The 23780-nt window shown below is 42.9% G+C and overlaps 2 protein-coding genes across 2 annotated transcripts in view; one reads left to right on the top strand and one right to left on the bottom strand.

The window, feature by feature from the left end:
• Positions 1-23780, bottom strand: part of SYN2 (synapsin II) — a 246843-nt gene that overhangs the window by 76513 nt on the left and 146550 nt on the right. The window lies entirely within an intron of this gene.
• The window catches only part of TIMP4 (TIMP metallopeptidase inhibitor 4), a 36070-nt gene that overhangs the window by 343 nt on the left and 11947 nt on the right, over positions 1-23780 (top strand). The window lies entirely within an intron of this gene.

The following is a 23780-nucleotide window of genomic DNA, read 5'->3' as shown; positions in this document are numbered from 1 at the left end:
GCTGCTTTGCTTTTCTTGCTTTTCCAGGATATTTGGTGGCTGAAAATTTGCTGGAATTATGTATCATTTAATGGCTTTTTGCCCTTCTTCTTCTTCTTTTTTTCTTTTTTTAAACAGAAACAGCTTCTGTTAGGTCATAACTTACTTAGAGCCAGCGGAGAAGGAAATTTGAACTTCCAAATGGCTACTGCTAAGAGTAACTGTAACAGAAGAGACCTTTAATGGTCCCTTCCAGCCCAAAGCTGGATTCTGTGAATATTCTATCTAAATATGCTTGTGATGCATGTTAATATTTTTATAGCACTTTGGGGAGGGGGAATCCCCCCCAGTAAAAGTCCCCACTGATAACATATTGAAACACTTGATCTTTGTTCTGCTACAATTTCTCTAATGAGTTTTGGGGTTTTTGGGTAGTTTAAAAAAATACTGGATCAGGAAACTGCTAGGCCCTTTATTTTCTGCAGCAACTCTGTATAAATAAAACTTTCCAGTCCTGAGGAAAATTGTGGTTTGTGATATTCCATCAGCACTGGTGATTGTTAAAAACAAACAAACAAACAAACTGATGGAAACTAAAGATCTCAAAATTAGCTTGCACAGAGATAAGAAAATGTGACATTTTGCAGTCTTTTGATTGCATTAGCTCAAGCTAAGGCTGGTTAGCTTCCATCTAGTGTGAACAGTAAATGTAGAACATGAGTTTCCAAAGTGTCACCAAATTAGCATCTCTATGGGGCAGGCAACCCCTTCTGCATACTGATGATTTGCTTTTATACCCTGACAGAAAATCTTTGTAGCCACGACAAACCCTAAGCTCTGTTTGTGGCCATCAGTTAAATTGGTTTTTAATCTGCTCGTGTTAAGTAATCTTTTTCATGCAGTTACCTACACCAGGCATTATTACAAACTTGGGATTGTTTAGGGTGCAGGAGAAAAGAGAGGTTGTGCCACCAGGAGCTGAACTATTTCTTTGCACATTTAACTGCCTTAAGTCTGCTGCATTCTGATACAAGAGAAAGTGACAGTTCTTCAACAGGCTTAATGCAGAGATTAAATAAACAATTTCACAGTTTAGAAACTCAAAATACTCATGAGCCATCTTTCTTAGGGAACCAGTTCTGGCCAGTCTCACAGATGAGGATTTATTCCATTCTTAGATACATTTTACAAATGCCACCTATATGCCACTTGTTATATTTAAATGCTGAAGACTGTAAAATATATTTGGAACTGATGCTCAAGCTCTCAATTCTAGAAATAATCCTATTTAAGTAAACTGTAGCTTTTTGGCTAAGGAATGCTTATATCAAAGATGCTTTTGTTTAATATTTAGAATTTAAAATTAGCATTTCTGTCTGTTATAAAATGATAATGTCCCCCCTGGAGGTGTTTAAGGCCAGGCTGGATGGGGCCTTGAGCAACCTGGTCTAAGTTGAAGGTGTCTCTGCCCATGGCAGTGGGGTTGGAACTAGAAGCACTTTATTTAAAGTCCCTCCCAACCCAACCCATTCTATATGATAGAGATGTAGATGTTCCTTCATCTAAAGATGTGTACACATATTTATCTATATGCATTGGCATATAAGGAGACAGAAAACCTGCTCTAAGCTTTTATGGATTAATTATTTGCTTTGGTCACAAAATGTTGCAAAATTATTGTAAAGGAGCAAGAGAAGACCAGTGGAGTTGACAGCCCTATGTAAGAGGGAAATCCACTAACCAGGTTGACAAATACAGCTCCTCCATCCCTGATGTCACAAGCCTTTCACTTTTTACCCATGTCCAGGTGGGAAGGCTGTGGGCTGGGGTGCCTGGGTAAGGGGCAGCATATTGCTAGAGTCCTGGACATGACACTATCCCCTGACATGAGGGTTGTGCCTCCACAGCTGAGTGGAGACCTTTTGGCTTTCTACAACTACCTGAAAGGAGGCTGGAGCCAGGAGGGGGTTGGTCTCTTCTCCCAAGTAACAAGTGATAGGATGAGAGGAAATGGCCTGAAGTTGCACCAAGTGGTGGTTTAGGTTGGATATTAGGAAAAAGTTCTTCCCTGAAAGGGTTCTCAAGCACTGGAACAGGCTCCCCAGAGGGGTGGCTGCATCCCCATCCCTGGAGGTGCTTTTCAAAGAGGCAGAGATGTGGTGCTAAGGGACATGGTTTAGCCCCACACTTGGTAGAGTTAGAGAGTGGTTGCACTCAATGATCTTTGGTCTTTCCCACCCAAAACATTTCTATGATTGTAAGCCAAAACAGGTTTGAAGCCACACCTGTAGCTTAGGGCCACCTGGCTTTTAAGAGGGATTGTGAACCCCAAGTCATGCTAGTAAGTGTCCCATACCTCAAACTTCTCCTGTTAATATCACCACACTTAAAGATGTGGGGGGTTTTAAGATTCAACAAATTAAAGATTAAATAGAGGAATTTTACTTCAGCATCAATGTTTCCATACTTCCAAAAATCTTTATAAACAAACAAAGGGATAGCTCTTTAGCTACCAAAACCCTGAGAGAGTTGAATGCTAATCCAGCTATTTCCTGAGAGCATTCACTACTTTTTCAGTTATTTTAAAGTTCATCCATCTCTGTACCCACAAACACATTCAAGAGTTGTCTTGCAGAATACAACACATCTTATTAAAGCACCTCTAAGAAAAGCCACTCCGTTCCTCTAGATTCCACAGGAAAATGGGAGGCAAAGCCCCAGCCTTGCTCACAGAGCCACCAACCATTCTTTGTACTTCAGTTACTCTTGCTGACTTTCCCTGTATCTCTGTAACGTTTTCATTTCCCTCAGGTTCACTGCTGAATTGGGTGGAGTGAAAACGGAGGTGGAGGAGGTTGAATCAATAGGCATTACTTGAGTCACTAAATGAATCATACAATTGTTTTGGTTGGGAAAGACCTCTAAGAGTCATCAAGTCCAACCATCAACCTAAGACCACCATGGCCATTAAACCAAGTCCCCAAGTGCCATGTCCACAGATTTCTTGAACACCTCCAGGGATGGGGACTCCACCACCTCCCTGGGCAGCCTCTTCCAACTCCTGACCACTCATGCAGGAAAGAAATTTTTCCTAATCTCCAACCTAAACCTCCCCTGGCACAATTTCAGGCCATTTCTTCTTGTCCTGTTGCTTGATACTTGGGAAAAGAGACCAACTCTCACCTGACTACAACCTCCTTTCAGGGAGGTATAGAGAATGAGAAGGTCTTTCTTCAGCCTCCTCCAGAAATTCACATTTCAACAGACTTTTGAATGATACAAATACCAAAGCCATCTTTCACCTATTTTGGCTGTGCAATGTTCTACCAGCCCCCACCTGGCTCCAAGCTCCTTTCAGTGAGTTGTAGAGAGCAATGAGGTCCCCCCTCAGCCTCCTCTTCTCCAGTCTCAACCCCCAGTTCTCTCAACTGCTTCTCTTAAGACCTGTTCTCTCTGTGAGGAGTGTTCAAAGCCACTCAGAAACCTTAGCATTTATATGATAACTAAGGAAAACAAACAAGGAACAAAACCAAGCAGAGAAATTAAGAGTGGGCCAACCTCTTTTCACTTTCTTCTTGTTCACAGGATGTGCTGTGACACTTTGTCTTTTATTGTGATGAGACTTTTGTGGCTTTACTCTCTTTCTGAATAGCAACAGCTACCACACAACTTGAGGAACTTGATAGAAAGAACTGGCTTTCTGATAAGCCTTGAGTACAAGTTTTTGGTACTGCAAGGTGCTAGCTAAAATGAAAAATGAGGAACAAGTGAAGAGCCCTGCAGATGTTACATGGATTTACATCATGGGGAGAACAGTAATGATGGGGAATAAATGATGAGTGCCATGCCAGGCCTGCTGTTTATCTCACCTCCTGTTTGTTAGTTAATCTTCAGCTTACAAGGGAGTGATTTTTGTAAACACTGGAGCAGTTCTCATGAACTTCTCAGTAGTTTTTAATTTAACTTTTAAAGAGAGGCAATTCTTCATTTACCTGCCTCTCCTCTCCAGAGTCTCCTTCTCTGGAAAGATTCCAATCCAGTGCAACCTGCTGTGGGTGACCCTGCTTTGAACAAGATTGTCCTCTCCAAACCTCACCATTCTTTGATTCATTTGAAGGAAGTGCTCAGCACCACAAAGGTACACTATCTTTGATAAAAATCTGGAGCTACATTCCTCTTGTGTTCTTCTGACTCATGCTGAGGCCCTCCTAACATGTGCTGGATGCCTTCAAACCTCAACAAACACCTATCTTCTTAAGAGGACCTTCAGTAGAAATGGAGATGGGAGGTTTATTAAACAGCAATTCCATGTAGTACATTGCTAATTACACAATCACAGAATTGTTTCTGTTGGAAGAGATCTTTAAGATCATGGAGTCCAAACTTCAACCCAACACCACCATGGCCATGAAACCACATCCCCAACTGCCATGTCCACATATTTCTTGAACACACCCAGGGATGGTGACTCCACCACCTCCCTGGGCAGCCTGTTCCAGTGCCTGACCACTCTTGCAGGAAAGACATTTCTCCTAATATCCAACTTAAATTTCCCCTGGCACAATTATCACTTAGAGCTGATCCCTGTTACCCCTGCACTACTATCTGCAGTACTGTGTTCAGTTCTGGGCTCCCCAGTTCAAGAGGATATACTAGAGAGAGTCCAATGGAGGCCATGAGGCTGATGAAGGGCCTGGAAGATCTGTCTGATGAGGAAAGGTTGAAAGACCTGGGGCCGTTTAGCCTGGAGAAGAGAAGGCTGAGAGGAGATCTTATTAATGCTTGCAGATATCTGAAGGGTGGCTGTCAAGAAGAAGAGACCAGGGCTCTTTTCAGTGATGTCCTGTGATGGGGCAATGGACACAAACTGGAACTCAGGAAGCTCCACCTCAGCATGAGGAAAAACGTTTTTCCTGTGAGGGTGTTAGAGCTGTGGAGCAGGCTGCCCAGAGAGGTTGCAGAGTTTCCTTCTCTGGAGACTTTCAAAACCCGTCTGGAAGCATTGCTGTGTGACCTGCTCTAGGCGGTCCTGCTTTGGCAGTGGGGTTGGACTGGATGATCTCTGGAGGTCCCTTCTGTGATTTTATGATTCTATAGCTTTGGGGAAGAGTGGCACATCTTGAACTATGATGGAAGCTTTACAGCTAGAGCTTGGCAGCATTTTCAGCCTGTTTAAAATCTCCTAAGATCACAGAGATCAAGCATTGTAAAGATGTGCCAGATGATATATTAAATTTTAATCACACTGAAAAACAACAGTAAAAAATTTATTTAACTACACCAGAACAACGTTTTGAAAGCCAGCTCCCCTGGGATAAAATTACAATATGTTATTTCTTTATTATTGAAATTCCTAGTAAAACTTCCATGGCTCAGTGTCCTCCAATTTTGCCTCTCTGCAATAGACTATCCAGTTTTGTGCTGGAATAGGATTAATTTGTATATTATTGCAGTGGGATGCAACTTTGCCTGATGGGAAAAATCAGCATTGGAAAATGTTATAGGAATGTAGACAGTGCTTGTCCCAAGTTAGGGGAGAAAAGGTGAAAAGTGAAATTAAGGTAGACTTATTTTCCATACTATGTTATATGCACACAGCTTTATCTCCCAGAACCTACTTTCTGTGAGCAGTGTGATGATGGAGACAGTCATTACCCACAGGAGCACCTTCTGCAGGGGTTTGACCCAAGATTAAGCAGCTCTGCAATTAATCCTCTAGTGTTTGGGAGTACAGTGTTCACACAAATGAGATAACCACACCACAGAACAAAAGACCAGTAAAGACAGTGGTGTCACAGACCTTAAGTCTGCTCTGAGGGCTTCTTCCACCTCCCAGAAAAGATCCTGAGTCTTGAAGCTGTTGCTTGAGGGAATGAGCAATACAAACTCTCTGTAGAAGACTGTTGGCAGAACCTGGCAGAATCCCAGCTCATACTTTCAGACCACCCACCGACAGACATTTGGCATCTTGGAATGGCCTACAGTCTTTCAGACTTCTCCATAGCAGGGAAAGATGCAAGCACTTGGCATATGACCTGCATTTATACTACTGCACAAAGTGAGGTAGATCTTACTGCTTCAGTCAATGTCCTTCTCTCAGGATGGAAATCAGTAACAATAAAGCACAAATATATTCCCAGAGTAACTTTACAGAACCATGAAGGTTTGGGTTGGAAGGAACGTTGAAAGGTCGTCCAGTCCAACCCTCATGCCGTCAGCAGGGACATCAGCAACTAGAGTAGGTTGCTCTGAGCCCCAAACAACCTCACCTGGAATGGTTGTAGAGATGGCTCTTTACCACCTCTCTGGATAACCTGGGCCAGGGTTTCATCCCCCTCAGTGTAAGAAAGTTCTTCCTTCTCTCTAGTTTAAAATTCCATCTTCCAGTTTAAACCCATCACTCCTTGTTCCATAGCAACAGGCCCTGCTTCAAAGTCTGTCCCCACCTTTCTTCTGACCCCTTTAAGTCCTGAAAGGCCACCAGAAAGTCTCCCTGGAGACTTCTCCAGGCTGAACAGACCCAACTCTCTCAGCCTGGCCTCACAGCAGAGGGCTTCCAGCCCTCTCATCATTGCTGTAACCTTCTCTCACCCCACTCCAACAGGTTCATGTTTCTTCTGGGCTAAGGACTCCAGAGCTGGCCCCAGCCCTGCAGGTGGGGTCTCAGCAGAGCAGAGCAGCAGAATCCTCTCCCTCCACCTGCTGCCCATGCTGTTGGGGATCAGCTCAGGACATGGCTGAGCCTGGGCTGTGAGACTAGCCCCTGACTGGAGAGGGTTATGTGGCTACCATTGCTCAGGGATCCTACACAAACATGACAAGCTGAGTTTCTATTCCAAGAACTGGGAATTCAGTTCTAGGAATACTGTACTGGGCTTTTGCTGTCTGTATCTCTCTCAAACAACAGGAGAAGCACAGCATCTGAGCATGTTCCTTGCAAGAATTGCTATGAAGGAGCTGTTGTGAGGCTGTATTAGTGGCACTGGAAGAACATGTTGACAGAAGAGCATTTTCAGAACCCCCATTATATTATCTAATGAATCATCTGAAAACCAGCTAGGAATTATCCTAATCTCAAAAGTGCTGTTATTAAAGCTTGGTAGGTTTAATGCCAAGGTGCTGAAAATGAGGCAGTTCTCAGCAAGTTCCCCCATGTCCTCAGCAAGAGCCTGAGAACAGCTGAACTCCAGCCCTGTGCTCAAGGGAGTCCCACAAGTGCTCAGAGAGCAGTGTGGGCATGTAGGAATCATTAACAGCCATGCCCTTTCCCTGTGCCCACTTTTGGTTGTATGACTAATGATAAGTTCATCAACAAAAATTATTGAGAAATGGGCATTGGATCCTTAGCCATAGAATCATATCACTTGGAAAAGACCTCTAAGAACATCAAGGCCAACCATCAACCCAACACTATCATCGCCATTAAACCATGTCCTGAGTGTCATATCCACATTATTTTGAACACCTCCAGGGATGGTGACTCCACCACCTCCCTGGGCAGCCTGTTCCAATGCCTGACCACTCTTTCATAAAGAAATGTTCCCTAATATCCAACCTGAATTTCCCCTGGCACAATTTCAGGCCATTTCTTCTTGTCATAGAATCACAGAATCGGTCAGGGTTGGAAGGGACCACAAGGATCATCCAGTTCCAACCCCCCTGCCATGGGCAGGGACACCTCACACTACATCAGGCTGGCCAGAGCCTCATCCAGCCTGGCCTTAAACACCTCCAGGGATGGGGCCTCAACCACCTCCCTGCACAACCCATTCCAGGCTCTCACCACTCTCATGGTGAAGAACTTCCTCATGTCCAGTCTGAATCTCCCCACTTCCAGTTTTGTTCCGTTTCCCCCAATCCTGTCACTACCTGATCTCCTAAAATGTCCCTCCCCAGCTTTCTTGTAGGCCCCCTTGTCCTGCTGCTTGATACCAGGGAAAAGAGACCAACCCTCACCTGACCACAACCTCCTTTCAGGGAGGTGTAGAGAGTGAGAAGGTCTTTTTTCAGCCTCCTCTTCTCCAGAAATTTACATTTCAACAGACTTTTGAATGATACAAACACCAAAGCCACCTTTCACCTATTTTGGCTGTGCAATGTTCTATCAAAGTCATCTGTAGAGGTTTTGTTAAAGGTTTCTGTACTTCTGTAGGCACAAAAGAAGCACATAGTATTTGCTCTTACTGGTCTCTAATGCATATTTTACACACCTCAATTGTATTTTTCAATATTAAAACCCCCTAGAGAATATGAATCCTAGCAAGTTACATAGTTTAACATAGCTACTGATGCACTTAGAGTGAAGCTCTTAACAAAGAAAAAAACATCTGCCACCCTGCAAAAGCCAATCAGTGCACAACTGAGGTCTAATTGCAGCACAGATAAATTTTGTGGCACTGGCCTAAAACTTTTAAATGCTTACAAAAACACAAGCAATGACTGCACTGCCTGCAGAGATGCTGTGCTCACATCTAGATGTGTTTGTATCTGTCTTTGGTCAGTGTTCAGTAAAGCACCTCAATATCCACGTTCAGGGGATGGATGGATGCAGTGCTGCTATGGGAACAGCAGTTTGAGTCCTTCCATTTGCAGCCAACATTTAACAGCACATCAGTGCAACAGCTCCCTGTGATAGAATCATGGAATGCACTGGGTTGGAAGGGATCTCTAGAGGTCATCTAGTCCAACCTCCCTGCAGTCAGCAAGGACATCTCCAACTAAAGCAGGTTGCTCAGAGCATCCTCAAGCCTGGTAGCCTGAATCCCCATCCCTCCATGGATGGGGATTCAACCACCTCCCTGGGCAACCCATTCCAGTGTTCCACCACCCTTATAGTAAAGAACTTCTTCCTAATGTTTTATCTAAATCTACCCTTCTCCAGTTTAAACCATTGCACCTTAAAGATAAGGACTCTATTTCCTGGTGAGGGAAATGTTACCTGAAAAAAGATCTACAAATGACCCTACATCTCCTTGAGGTGTTAAGACAGAAGCAAACATTTAGAGCACTTGCTTCAAAAATCCATGTCTAGTTAGATTCCTACCTTACTTTTCAGTTCTGAATTCAAGACTTGAATTGCACTGGCAACATCATGCAGCTCAAAGAAGATTTCCAATCTTCTGTAATTGACTGTTCCTCAGAACTCTGCAGGAAAATGGGGCTCAGTCTGGGAAAATGCCATCACTCCCCTTCTCCCTGCTCATTAAACCTTTTCATGGCAGAGCTCCCAACTACTTTAAAGTCAAGGCTGTAAAATGAGGTGGCATCACGAAACTGAATAGCAGGACAGAATATTAAGGAGCTAAATGCACCAAGCACAGCGCTCCTGTCAGTTAGGATGGAGCTGACAAGTGTAACATAGTTTAGCTTTAGTGAAAACCATGGAGCTGTGCATTAGCCAGTAAAATGAAATCTCAGAACTGGCCATGAAAATGATCAGGGGGCTGGAGCACCTCTCCTACAAGGACATGCTGGGAGCTGAGGTTGTTCAGCCTGGAGAAGACTCTGGGGAGACCTAATAGCAGCCTTCCAGTACCTGAAGGGGCCTACAAAAAGACTTGAAAGGGACTGTTTCCAGAGGCCTGTGGTGATAGGACAAGGGGCAATGGTTTGAAATTACAGAAGAGTAGATTTAGGTTAGATGTAAGGAACAATTGTGTTCTTTACCATGAGGGTGGTGGAACTCTGGAAAAGGGAGTTAGTTGGGGCCCCATCCTTGGTGAGGCTCGACAGAGCTTTGGGCAACCTGATCTAATGGAGGATGTCCCTGCTGACTGCCGAGGAGGTTGGACTGGATGACCTTTGGAGGTCCCTTCCAACTCAAACCATTCTACAATTCTATGATTGAGCAGTTTACTGTGTAACACCAGCTTGTTGCTGAATGTATTATAAATGAAGGATAAGAAAACTGAGGAGCAGAGTTACTGTTTAAAATCATAGATTATAGCTCCCAGGAACTAACCCCGCTGATTTCAAACCCAACTTTCTATATGCATGGTCCAGAAAACAACATTCAGCATCAGAGAGAAAGACTCAATAATATAAACCACAGAAGATGAAAGCCTGCCAAACCTTTAATCCTATTAATCTACCAACTTTAATCCCTAACTTTTCTCATTAAAAAGCATCTCAGTGACCTGGGGTTTGTTCAGCAGGGAGGGAGGGGCACGCAGCTATGAATGGAAATCTACAACGACATCATGTATGTTGCTCTACAGCCTTGGGAGTATAAAAGGAGTGTTATTCTTCAGCTGAAATTAGGCAGATGTTGATTACTAGTCAAATGATGTGGTATTTGAGGCTTGTGAAGCAGAGAGAAATATTTCTGGTAACACAAGCGGCAGCTGTGAAAACAGGGCAGAAAAAGAAAACTGCCCTTGAACAGCGTTAGGAAATCATGCTAGGCTTTAGGTCCTATTTAAGTTAAAAGAATACCACACATCTGGTAAAAATACACTCAGCCCTTCCCCCTGCTACTTGAAAGTCTGTAAAAAGGAGATTTGAAAACCTCACACTCATAAATTGGATGTCTTCTTCCAATTAAAGAAAAACAAACCTGCACAATCTTCTGGTTTAACAAGGCAGCCAAAGCTGATCAGCTCTTGCCTTCAACACCAGGAATTTCTGCATCTCGAGCCAAAAATGCACCAAGATTCACAAAATCCTGACCTACCCCAGAGTCCTAATGAGCTTGAATAAGGCCTCCTACATTTTGAAAGCCTCAAATGGGAATGCATTTTGGATGCAGACTAGCAGAGGTTTGTGTTCATAAAACACAACAGAGAAACCAGATTCTGCAAAGCATTCACACTGAAAAATAAGAAAGTGTTCATTAATATCATACAACATGGGGATGAAATAATCCCTTGTATCTGCTCTATCAACATCAGAAGCTCCCATGGGTTTTCAAGATGCTGAGTTTGAGGAATGCAGTAATTTTTTTCTGCATAAGAATGCCAGGAGTAACAACCAACAGTGAAATATCTGAGTTTATCATCTAGAAAAGAAAGGGGTTCCCTGCTGCCTTCTGTGACTAAAACATTTGCACAGTGACTATAATTAATTGGGAGCCATGCTGATGAACATGTTAAACCTTTTCAAATGTACTTGTGACCTTTCCCTTCAGCACCAACGTTTCCCTGCCCCCTCCCTGGGGAGGTGTTCAAGGCCAGGATGGACAGGGCCTTGAACATCCTGGTCTAGGGGAAGATGTCCTTCTCCATGACAGGGGAGGAGGACTGGAACTAGATGATCTTTAAGGTCACTTCCATCCCAAACCATTCCATGATTTTGTGATTCTGTAACATCCAACACATAGGTCTCCTTCTCTTTCTCTCTGTTTTCTGTTTTGCATTGGGTTAGTAGAATTTAGGTCTGGCTTACTTTAAATCTATCTTCTCTTTCAAAAATGTCCATAAGGTTCTTTCAGCCCAAGAGATAAAACTTTACTGTAAGGGTTTGATTTCTCACTTACAGATCGAAGTGTTCTCTCACCACACTTACCTTCTGGTTGCAACTGGAAGCACCACCAAGACTAAGCAATGCTCTTCCATACATTGTGTTCCATAGCACAAAGGAAAAAACCCTCCTATTGTTACAGCTACATTCTTTGAAGAGCTCTCTTGTTACAGAACCAAAACACTTGTGTCCAAATACTCCAGTGCATTCCACTATTCTTTCTTGTTATTTCAGAATCATAGAATTGTTTTGGTTGGAAAGGGCCTCCAAGATCATCAAGTCCAACCATCAACCTGACACTACCATGGCCTTTGATTAAACCATGTCCCAGAATGCCATGTCCACACATTTCTTGAACACCTCCAGGCATGGTGACTCCAGCAACACTCTGGGCAGCCTCTTCCAAGCCCTGACCACTCTTGCAGGAAACAAATTGTTCCTAATCTCCACCCTAACCCTCCCCAGCACAATTTCATGCCATTTCCTCTCCTTCTGTCTCCTGATACTAGAGAGAAGAGACCAACCCCCACCTCACTGCAACCTCCTTTCAGGGAGTTGTAGAGAGCAATGAGGTCTCCCCTCAGCCTCAAAACTGTGAACCACTGAAACTGTGGTCTAGCCAATTACTGTGCTGCAGATTTGGTTATTTCACAGATGCCTTAGAAGCCTTTATTGATGGACTATCAGAAAACCAAAATACAAAGCAGGAAAACCAAAATTGCCTTTACATTCTGACTAGCATAAACATCTTTTGAACTAACTATTTCACGACTTAGAAGAACAGAACAAAACAGGCATATTTTGCATTGCATTCTGACTTAAACCACATGGATGCCAAATTCCTTAAGGAAGTTTAAAACTAGCAGGATAATGAACAGAAGATGGAGCCTTTTCAGTGTTCCAATAGAATCACAGAATTGTTTCAACTGGAAAAAACCTTTAAGATCATCCAGTCCAACCATTCTCTAACTCCAGCAAGGATGGGGGGAAACCATGGCCCTCAGCACCACAGCTCTGCCTCTTTGAAACACCTCCAGGGATGGGCATTCAACCATCTGCCTGGGCAGCCTGTGCCAGTGTTTGACAAACAGTAAATTCATAAGAGATTTACTCTGTAAGACAATCAAATTTGAGTCAATGTGCAAGTTGCCCATGAGTTTAAGTCCAGCAACTTATCACAAAGAGAAGGATTTACACATCTCCAAGTTGAAAACTAAATAACTGAAGCCATAAAAAGTAGAGTAGCTTTTGGAAACACACAGACCTTTTTGCATGCAGAACAGATCAGTTCAATATTAAACATGTGAAGTAGTAGAGTTACAGCACTAGAAGTGCCTTTTTTTTTTTTTTTTTTTTCTTTTTGGCCTTGGAACAAAATGAAGAAAATTAGCAATGGGAACAGAATGAAAAATAACAGCGCTTTTATGAGACTATAGTTGGCAAATCCTTCTGCATGAAGAGAGAAAACAGAATGCTTGCTGTTAAGGGACCTGTTTTGAAAAGGCCTGAAACATTTCAGGTGAAGGGCAATTTATTAACTTCTAATATTATTCTTGTGGTCCTGGCAGTTGATAGTATTACTCCTAACTCTGTTTCATTAAAACACCACAGCCATGACCTCCTCTCTGAGCGGCACACATAATACACAAAAGCTTCCACGAGTACTTACCAGGGGAATGGATACACATGCTCTCCTACTAAGTGAATAGTATGTGAATGCTCAACTACCTCTAGAGAACACAGACACACCTACTCTATTTCACATCTCTCTTTAGCAGTGTCCCCGGGTGGCCAAGAAGGCCAATGGCATCCTGGCTTGGATCAGGAATAGTGTGGCCAGCAGGAGCAGGGAAGTCATCCTGCCCTGTGCTCAGCAGTGGTTAGGTCACACCTTGAGTCCTGTGTCCAGTTCTGGACTCCTCAGTTCAAGAGAGATGTTGAGGGACTGGAAGGTGTCCAAAGAAGGGCAACAAGGCTGGGGAGGGGTCTGGAACACAGCCCTGTGAGGAGAGGCTGAGGGAGCTGGGGGTGTTCAGCCTGGAGAAGAGGAGGCTCAGGGGAGACCTCATTGCTGTCTACAACTACCTGAAGGGAGGTTGTAGCCAGGTGGGGGTTGGTCTCCTCTCCCAGGCAACCAGCAGCAGAACAAGAGGACACAGTCTCAAGCTGTGCCAGGGGAAGTTTAGGCTGGAGGTGAGGAGAAAGTTCTTCACAGAAAGAGTGATCTGCCCTTGGAATGTGCTGCCCAGGGAGGTGGTGGAGTCACCATCCCTGGAGGTGTTCAAAAAACGATTGGACATGGCACTTGGAGCCATGGTTTGGTTAGTCATGAAGTGCTTGGTGATAGGTTGGACTTGATGATCTCTGAGGTCTTTTCCAACCTTATTGATTCTATGATTCTTTCTCAGAGATTTCAAAGGACTGAGCTATTCACCTAACACAACAATTGAGCTAATTCTTTTGGAAGCTAACATGTGCAAGTAACAACCTGAAATGCATCAGTAAGAAAATATAAACCTTCCATCTCCTAAATGTTATTTCTAAGTCTCCAAAATAATCTGCATTAGAAAGGACAAAATCACCGAATCCCAGCATGGTGGGAGTTGGAAGGGACCTCTAGAGAGATCACCCAGTCCAACACCTCTGCTAAAGCAGGGCACTCCACAGCAGCTTGCCCAGGATCACAATGTCCAGGAGGGGTTGGAATCTCTCCAAAGACTCCACAATCTCTCTGGGGCAGACTGCTCCAGGGCTCCAGCACCCTCACACCAAAGAAGTTTCTCCTCCTGCTCAGATGGAACTCCCTGGGTTCCAGTTTGTCCCTGTTGACTCTTGTCTTGTCATTGGGTAGCTCTGAAAAGAATCTGGCCCCATCCTCTTGCTTCCTACCCTCTAGATCTTGCTGAGCATTGCTCAGATCCCCTCTGGGGCTGCTCTTCTCCAGGCACAACAGCCCCAGGGCTCTCAGCCTTCCCTCCTCACAGAGATGCTCCAGGCCCCTCAGCATCTTTGTAGCTTCTGCTGGACTCTCTCCCTGTCTCCCTTGAACTGGGGAGCCCAGAACTGGACACAATACTCCAGATATGTCCTCACCAGGGCAGAGTAGAGGGGCAAGAGAAGCTCCCTTGACCTACTGGACATACTCTTCTTAATGCACTCCAGGAGACTTTTGGCTTTCTTGGCCACAAGGGCACATTTCTGGCTCATGGGGAACTTGCCCACCAGCACTTTCAAGTCCTTCCCTGTGGAGCTATCAGAGTGTGGAAAGCCACATGTCACTTATTAAAGTACTTGGTTTAAAACATTAATGTGCACCAACCTCTAACTTTTGCCTTCTTCTGGCAGAATTACCTGTGAGTTTAAGCTAACGTTATGATGCTCCTTTTGTATTTCTAAGAATTCTTTCTCCCTTTCCTAGATGTTTTGAGAAATTCCAGTCTTTTCCATACACAGATATTACAGGAATACTTAAGGAAGTTAATTTCCTTTTTTCATGGGTGAAACTCAAAGCTTTACAATAAGCAAATGTGGCAGCTAAGTCCGTTTTATAACTGAACAATTTGGCATATGGCAGAGCTGCAGAAGGAAAGTTGTAATGCTCTACAGCTGGGATGGTTGCTCTGAAGTATGGAACAAGAATTTTACAACCTCTTGTATATTTTAGAGGTTCTGTAAGCAATATAAATCAGTGGCCAATCCCTCCTCATGTTTAGATGAAAATTCTTATGTCCAAGTTTGTGCCTGTCAGACTTTGTCCTATCACTAGGCACCAATGGAAAAAACCTGGTCCCATCCTCTCGACACCCATCCTTTATGTGTTTATAAGCATTTATGAGATCCCTCCTCAGTCTTTCCTTTTACAGATTAAAACCCCCCAATTCTCTCAGCTTTTCCTCATGAGAGAGATGTTCTAGTCCCCTCATCATCTTTGTAGCCCTGTGTCTCCTATGATTTCAAGATTCCTTTCCTCTCTAGCCTCACACTAAATCTGCTGAACTAAGTAACTTCCAAAGCTGAAGATGGGCACCGCTGAAAATCTCATTACTAGATTCATTCCCGTTTTTCTCTTACAGAACACAAAATATCTTAGTGCTTGTAGACTACACGGAGGAGGTTATCCTGAGTTGTACTAACAGAGAAAGAGTGGCAGAGGGTTGATAAACCTCTTTCTTAATTATGTAGGTAAATATTTTGAAGGTAATCTTTCCCGTGGTTGCAACTCTTTGTCAGCAGACAGGATTTGAGTTTTGTTCTGGCTGTACTGAACCTGTGGCACTACCAACACTCAACACCACTGTAATTCTAATTATTTCAAAGTAATTTATCCCACTGGTCAAAGGAAAGTCATCATTAATATGTCATTGATTGATGACTGCATCTGGAAATTTCTCTTAAGATACCGCAAAATAAACCAAGGGTCAAAGGCTGGAATAGATGATCTTCAAGGTCTCTTCCAACCACATATATCCTGTGATTTGGTGATATACAATTAAGAAAGCCTTTCATAGTTAATTTAAATGAGGAGTCTATGTTCTTAAACCAGACAGGCATATCTTTATTGGATGGTGCAAAGTTGTATTAGCACTGGTAAGAGCTACCACCAGGTAAACTGAGGATTTACTGTAAATTTCTCTAACTAAGCAGGAAGATCACCCCATTTCCTAGTGAGGGTTACACAAAGAGTATCAACAGAGTTGTACAAATGTTTCACAAGAAGCCCCTCCCCTCTCCACTATTCAGAACAAAGAATGGAGATCTTGGAAGTCAGGATGCATTGCATAGAATGGTTTGAGTTGGGAGGGACTTTAAGGATCATGCCATGGGCAGGGACACCTCCTACTACACCAGATTCCTCAAAGCCTCATCCAATCTGGTCTTAAACACATGCAGGGATGAGGCATCCACAACTTCACTTCCAGTGTTCCACTGCTCTGATAGTTAAGAACTTCTTCCTAATGTCCAACCTGCTGTAGTTTAAAACCTTTGCCCCTTGTCCTATCACTACAGGCCCTTATAAAAAGACACAGAATCACAAATGTTAGAGCTTGGAAGGCACCTGCAGGGATCATCGAGTCCACACCCCCTGCCAAACCAGCATCACCCAGGGTAGTCTGCACAGGAATGCATCCAGGTGGGGTTTGAAAGTCTCCAGAGAAGGAAACTCCACAACCCCCCTGGGCAGCCTGCTCCAGGGCTCTGTCACCTTCACTGTAACAAAATTTCTCACATGTTGAGGTGAAATCTTCTGTGTTCCACTTGGTATCCATTATTCCTTGGCTTATTACTGTGCCCCTTGACCCCCACCCCTCAGCTATTGATAGACATTGATCAGATCCCCTCTCAGCCTTCTCTTCTCCAGACTAAACAGCCCCAGGGCTCTCAGTCTCTCTTCACAGGGAGATGCTCAAGTCCCCTAAGCATCCTCCTGGCTCTCCCTTGGACTCTCTCCAGCAGATCCCTCTTCATTTGAGTTCTGCTTTACGATGCAATTATAGTTTAGATCTATAGTTTAGATCATTGTACCTAAAATTTTGGCCTCAAATAACTTGGACTCTCTTCTCCTGAATGTTCTTGCACTAAATGCTTTCAGTGAGTGTACAGATTCAAAACAGCTCTATAGACACCACTGTCATATTCCAACCATGTTTGTAGTGGCCTGTGATCAGAAAACAGAATTGCTGAAGTGCAGGAACAGAGGCAATTGGATAATTGCAGTTTCTGATTTGCAGTGACATTTACTTCCTTTGGATATATAAAATAGTGGTGGATCTCACAGAAGTGTTTTCAGTGAAGCAAAATCCAGAAGAGCAAACCACTTCCATTAAACTCTTTTGAGATATAAGAGCCTGTAAGATAGCCTTTTGACCAAAAAAAAAAAAAAAAAAAAAAAAATCCAAAATTCTCCTCCTCCCCAAAAATCAACAAGATTTTTAGGCAAGAATTTTTGAACTGAAATATCAACTTCTGAATAAACTCCAGGTCTCTGCAGTTGGTGCTCCTGCAGTTGTCACTTCTTTTTCTCTTTTCACTTCAGAAAAATACTTTGAGTTTCTGTTTTTCACACATTTGGATGTTTTTTTCCATTTGCTTCCATATACATTTGGGGTGCTGTCCCCAACACATCCATGTAACAACAATAGGACAAGGGGCAATACATATAAACTATAGCACAGGAGGTTCCACTTCAGCATGAGGAGGAACTTCTTCATTGTAAGGGTCACAGAGCACTGGAACAGGCTCCCCAGAGAGGTTGTGGAGTCTCCTTCTTTGGAGATTTCCAAGCCCTGCCTGGATGTGTTCCTGTGTGACCTGCACTGGATTCTCTGGTCCTGCTCTGACAGGAGGTTGGACTCGAAGATCTCCAGAGGTCCCTTCCAACCCCTAACATCCTGTGCTCCTGTGAACACCACACTTATATTTAGACCCCTCTCCTTGTCCCACTTACTCCTTGCCCTTACAAGAGTAAGAACATCTGGCAACAGCTTGATTCAGGTGTCAGACATTAAAGAGATGGGTAGAAAGAGATGCTCAAGAATCACTACTCATATTTCAGGGAGTTAAATGAAAGGGCTAAACTGAGGCAATAAAACATAAGGGTGAAAAAAAAAAGATCTGGATGAAGCATTATTGCAACCTTGTTCCTAGCATTTTAGTAACTTAAGACTTTTGCTTTCAGCAGTTTTTGTAAGTCTCATTTCAATTGCTCATTCTGTAGCAAAGCTGATTGATTATAAATCTGGGTGTCATAAAATAAGCTTTCCTACTTCCCTGAGAGAAAGCCTGCTTAAAAATGATGGAGAGTAAATTTCTATTCAGATAACTATGCCATAGTCTGTCAGGTCAGTCTGAGGTGAACTGCAAGCCACAGCTGAAACACAGGTTCTTCCTCAAGATGCTTGTTTGATGGATGTTGCTACTCCTAGTTCTGATCTCAGTTCTGAAAAGGGACCTAATGGTCTGGACATGCCAGGGCTCATTGCTCTGATTTTCTCAATGAGTGCTATCCTATTCCTGCAGCAAGAACATTCATAGAATGGTTTCAGTTAGAAGGGGCCTACAAAGATCATCTAGTCCAAACCCCTGCAGGGGCATCCTCAACTAGATCAGGTTGCCCAGAGCCCTCTCAAGCCTCATCTTGAATATCTCAAAGGATGGGGCCTCAACCACCTCCCTGGGCAACCTGCTCCAGTGTATCACTACCCTCCTGGTAATGAACTTGTTCCTAACATCCAATCTAAATCTGCTCTTCTGTAATTCCAAATTATTGCCCCTTGTCCTATCACTCCAGGCCTTTGGAAACAGTCTCTCTCTAGCCTTCTTGTAGGCCCCCTTCAGGTACTGGGAGGCTGCAGAGAGCATGGAGAAGAAATCTGAGACTTTCATCTGCAGTTCAGAGGTTGCTGCCTGTTTTGGGGGCAGTGTCAATGATGGAGGTGCTGGTTTTAAAATCTGCAAGTGTCCTTAGAGGTGCCTGAAAGGAGATAAATCACAGGACAAACCAGCAATACCAGCAATACCAGCTGGCATAGTCCCAGCACTACAGCTTCTCCTGCATGCAGAGCCACATTTCATTCATGGCCCTCAAAATCCACTGCAAGGCTAAGAGACAGGATGTAGCCCAAATTTTCTCAAAGAGTAGCTGAGACATCTCAGTCCAGACAGCCTTGCCCTTCCATACATTAACATACCTAGTACTGAAGGACTGAAGCTCATTAATGCTGAAGTTTGGCATTAAGTTGTAACTCCCTAACCAAAAACAGATTAATTCACAAATTGTAGCTATGGCATAGTCTAGCACTGACACAATGAAAACTGAAGTGCAGCTAAGATTTCAAATGGGACACATCCATCATGTTAATAATCTAGAAATTGTTCTCAGTTCTAGAAGACAGTGAAATATATTTCTTCTGATAGAAATCCTACTTCAGAAATAAAAAAAGCTGAGCTAAACCCAACTCAAGTGAAACCAGAGTTTAATAACAATCTATATGTCTCACAGTACTGTGATCCTAACATGTTTGACAACTTGGTTCAGAAGAACACCCAGTGCATTTTAGAGTCCAAACAGATGACAAAAGAGATTTAAAAAGCTCCAAGTGCCTGCATCTCTATCTGTCCCTCTCTAAAGTTCATCCTCTTTTTAGCAGCAGTTTGGGGTTTTTAACTTATATTTTATGTAGAGTTTATATTTAAAATAAGAACACACATAAGCATTGCTCTTACATTCATTAGTACCTTAAATATTTTCATATGGGTTTGTAACTACATAGTTGCTGATAATTAGCATATACTGGGGAAAAAAACATCTCATATATTCATCAGTTTTTACCTTCTCCCTTGCCTCCTATTTCTTAAGTAAGAGAGTTAATATGGAGAATAAATTCCAATTTGTTCTCCTTTTTGAAGGAGCAATGAAGTTGTTTACTTCTGTTGAGTAAAGCTGCTTGTCCTCAAAATAAAAGTAAAAAGGCCAAATAGCATCATCTGAAGACGTATAAGCACAATAATAGTATATAAACACTATCCCAGGGGATATATTATTTAATAAGACGAGTACTAATGAGAAGAATCCTTCACTAAACACTTGTTCATGCCTTAGAAATCATTCAGAGTTTAAAGAGATGCTGCTTCTAGGTAACGAATTTCAGTGAATAAAGCAGAAGAGCTTTCTTTAATCTGATACCATCTATAGCTGAGGTTGGGGTGTGCTCCTCAGTATACTTCTCAGTTCTTTGTGTCTCCTGTGAAAAAGATGGACACATCTCACTGTGCATGCCACTGTAGTGTGCTGAAATGACTCTCATGGCAGTGAATTTCTTCTAAAAGAAGCCTCTGGTGTAAGTAGTTCCTCATGAGTAGTTCCTCTATTGAGTGGTCAGGCATTGGAACAGCCTGCCCAGGGAGATGGTAGAGTCACCATCCCTGGAGGTGTTCAAAGAAGTGTAGACATGGCACTTGGAGACATGGTTTAGTAGCTATGGTGGTGTTAGGTTGACAGCTAGACTTGATCTTAGAGGTCTTTTCCAACCAAGACAATTCACTGATTCTAAAGAATCTCTACCACACAGGGGTATTACCTCTGGTACAGATTGTATAGAGGTCAATAATTTCAGAGGGAAATAACCCAGGATGGGAAGAGCTGCACTTAATGCCTAACTACCTGTTCTTACTGTAGAGAAACACTTTTGTACTGTTTAAAACCAAACATTTTCCTCCTGACTGTACAAAGACAAATGTACCTGATGTTATAATAAGTCAGTTCTGCCCTTTACCACGTTCAAAATAACCTTTGGTTGATGTAGGAATAGTTGGGAGGTGTTTATTATTGTTCAGGAAAGAAGGAGGAAAATTATTTTTAACACATTTCTAAGAATGAGGTCCATTAACCAAGCTGCTTTAGAAACAGAACAGTATCCTCCTACAACTGCAGTAGGCTTTGACACCAGGAACCAAAGCAGAAGCTGCTCAGACACTCGTCACTACGGACTGAGCAGCAGTATGGCAGCCAGTAACTGCCAGTATGACTCTGTTGTGAGGCTCTGCCTGACCCCTGCATTGCTTTCATCACAGCAGCTTCAGTACAGTCACCTCAGACGACCTCAGCCTCAAAATGAAGATAACACTTTAAATGTTATAAAAGTAGCCAGAGTTTAGCTAGAGTTCCCCAGAAACGGCACACCCTGCTCCTGAAATCTCCCACTACACCCTGCTCCTGAAATCTCCCACTACACCCTGCTCCTAAAATCTCCCACTACACCCTGCTCCTGAAATCTCCCACTACACCCTGCTCCTGAAATCTCCCACTACACCCTGCTCCTGAAATCTCCCACTACACCCTGCTCCTAAAATCTCCCACTACACCCAGCTCCTGAAATCTCCTACTATACCCAATTACTGAAATATTGTACCACACCCTGATACTAAACCATAGAATTGTTTTGGGTGGAGGAGACCTTTAACATCATTGACTCCAATTGTTAACCCAGCACTGTCAGGTCACCACTAAACCATGTCCCTCAGCACCACATCTGCATGGCTTTCAAACCCCTCCAGGGATGGGGACTCCACCACTGCCCTGGGCAGCTTGTTCCAGGCCTACTGCATCCTACTACTGAAATGTCCTACTACTACATCCTACTATTAAAATGTCCCTACTACTACAGCCTACCACTAAAATGTCCTTCTACTACATCCTACTACTGAAATGTCCTCCTACTACTACTGAAATGTCCTGCTACTACATTCCTACTACTGAAATGTCCTAACACTACATCCTACTACTGAAATGTCCTACCACTACATCATACTACAGAAATGTCCTACTACTACAGTCCTACTACAGAAATGTCCCAACACTACAGTCCTACTACAGAAATGTCCCACCACTACAGTCCTACTACAGAAATGCCCCACCACTACATCCTACTACTGAAACGCCCTACTACTATTGAGTGCCTGTCTGCTGAGCAGCAGTATATATCTTTAATGCAGAAGGACTTACTGGCATTGCAAAATGAAAGCCATGCATATGTATTTCAAATATGCAAATTCCTCATAAGGAACCAATCGCTGGCTGGCAGAGAAAATGTCATTATTACATTCAGCAACCAGAGGCTGTCCTCAGTCAAACAGAGGAGAAGCCAAGCCCACCATGCTCAACTTGAAACCATTTCTTGAAAAGAAGTGCAGACGAGGAGGAATCCTCAGCTCTAACCACCCTTTGAACCACAAGTGAGGAGAAGGAGATGGCCAGCCCCAGGACTGCTAAATCAGGAAGTGCTTGTGGTTGAAAAGAGAAGCAGCCTCACGAGTAAGAGTTTTTAGGAGACAGCTAGACGACACTGATTGAGAAGGGAAAGAAATTCAATCGCGGCAAAAAAGAACTCCAAAAAGGATTAAAAGGGCCATAAAAATCTGTGTGCATTTGAATCGGGTTTCAGGAGAATAGAAAAGTCAAACACAAAGATTCTGTAACAATAGAATTTGTTTGCCATTTAGGGGAAAAAAAAAAAAGAATCTCAATTTTTGTCTTCCTTCACCATCTGGAAGCTTTCTCTTGAACAAACAAATGGACAAAACACAACGTAAAAAAAAAACAACCAAACAAAACAGTTTTCTTCTACACACCCAGAAAAAAGATCACTTAATAACAAACCCCCAAATGTTCTACTTCCAGTTTTGCATTACTGCATGGGGACCCTCTGAGCTATCATGGATCATCTGTAATGCTCCTCTGAGACACTAACCAGCAGAATTTAATAAAAATATGAAAATGAGTAATGTTTCAACATTGAACACATGGGGGAAAAGTGGTTTAATTATCCTACAAATGTTTGTGTTCAGTAGGGAGGAAAAGATTTCCTGCGTATAAACCATGTTATGGTATTAAGAACATAATGGAGCTAGCTCCTAAATGTTGTCTCACCCCTTAACTTCTACAGTGAATGAGCTCTTTAATGAGAAAACCTCTTTTTTTCAGGAAGTCATGATGCAAAGGAAAAAAGAAAAAAAAAACCAACCCCAACATGATTCTAATTTGACCTTTGCAGCAGTAGAGTACACACAATCCACACCACTTCTCCTCTGGAATCAGATCAAAGCCCTTCAGAAGCACATTAATTTGTGGGAACACAACTCATCTGCAGATGATTAAAGAGATGCTGCCACTCACCATTGGAAGTGAGGAATTTGCTCTTCATACTTTAAAGAACTTTCTCCTTCCAATCCAACCTTTAAGTCTAAAGTGTCCTTTTAGAAGAGTTTTAAATGGCTTGGGAAGAGGAAGAGTTGTGCCAAAAGACAGAGAGAGCACTTAAGCTTTGAAGCTGTAGGCTTCTGTGCCATGTTGATTACTACAGCTTGCTTGCTCTGCAGATGAGTGAGGAAATAAGAATTGCCCATTTTTTGATGGGACTGACCTGTGTTTGGCTGCAAGGGAAATCACAGGCTGGGCTTATTATTCCTTTTCTTTACAAAAGGTGTTTAAAGGTCAATCTAGCAAATAAATGGTTTGGGTTTTGTTTTTTTGGTTTTTTTTTTTTTTTTTGAAAGCCATGATTTTGATGCCAAGTATTTTCCTCTGAATTCTTTCAGTGAAGTATGAGGATCTCACGGTAAGAGTAGGTGTAGTGGTGTTTGGTTGATGGTGTTTGATTTGGACTTGGTGATCTTAGAGGTCTTTTGCAGGCTCAATGTTTCTATGATTCTGTTCTGTGGTTCTAAGAGTGGTCAGACCCTGGAAGAGGGGCTGGGGGAAGCTGCAGAATCTCCATCCTTGAGGATACTCATAGCTTAGCTGGCCACTTCCCTGAGCATTCTCAGTCTGGAGACTGGTCAAGACTCTC

The sequence above is a fragment of the Indicator indicator genome, chromosome 15 (genome assembly GCF_027791375.1).
Source record: "Indicator indicator isolate 239-I01 chromosome 15, UM_Iind_1.1, whole genome shotgun sequence".
Taxonomy (NCBI): domain Eukaryota; kingdom Metazoa; phylum Chordata; class Aves; order Piciformes; family Indicatoridae; genus Indicator; species Indicator indicator.
The sequence above is the reverse complement of the archived record's forward strand: the minus strand, read 5'-3'. Positions and strand labels throughout refer to the sequence as shown.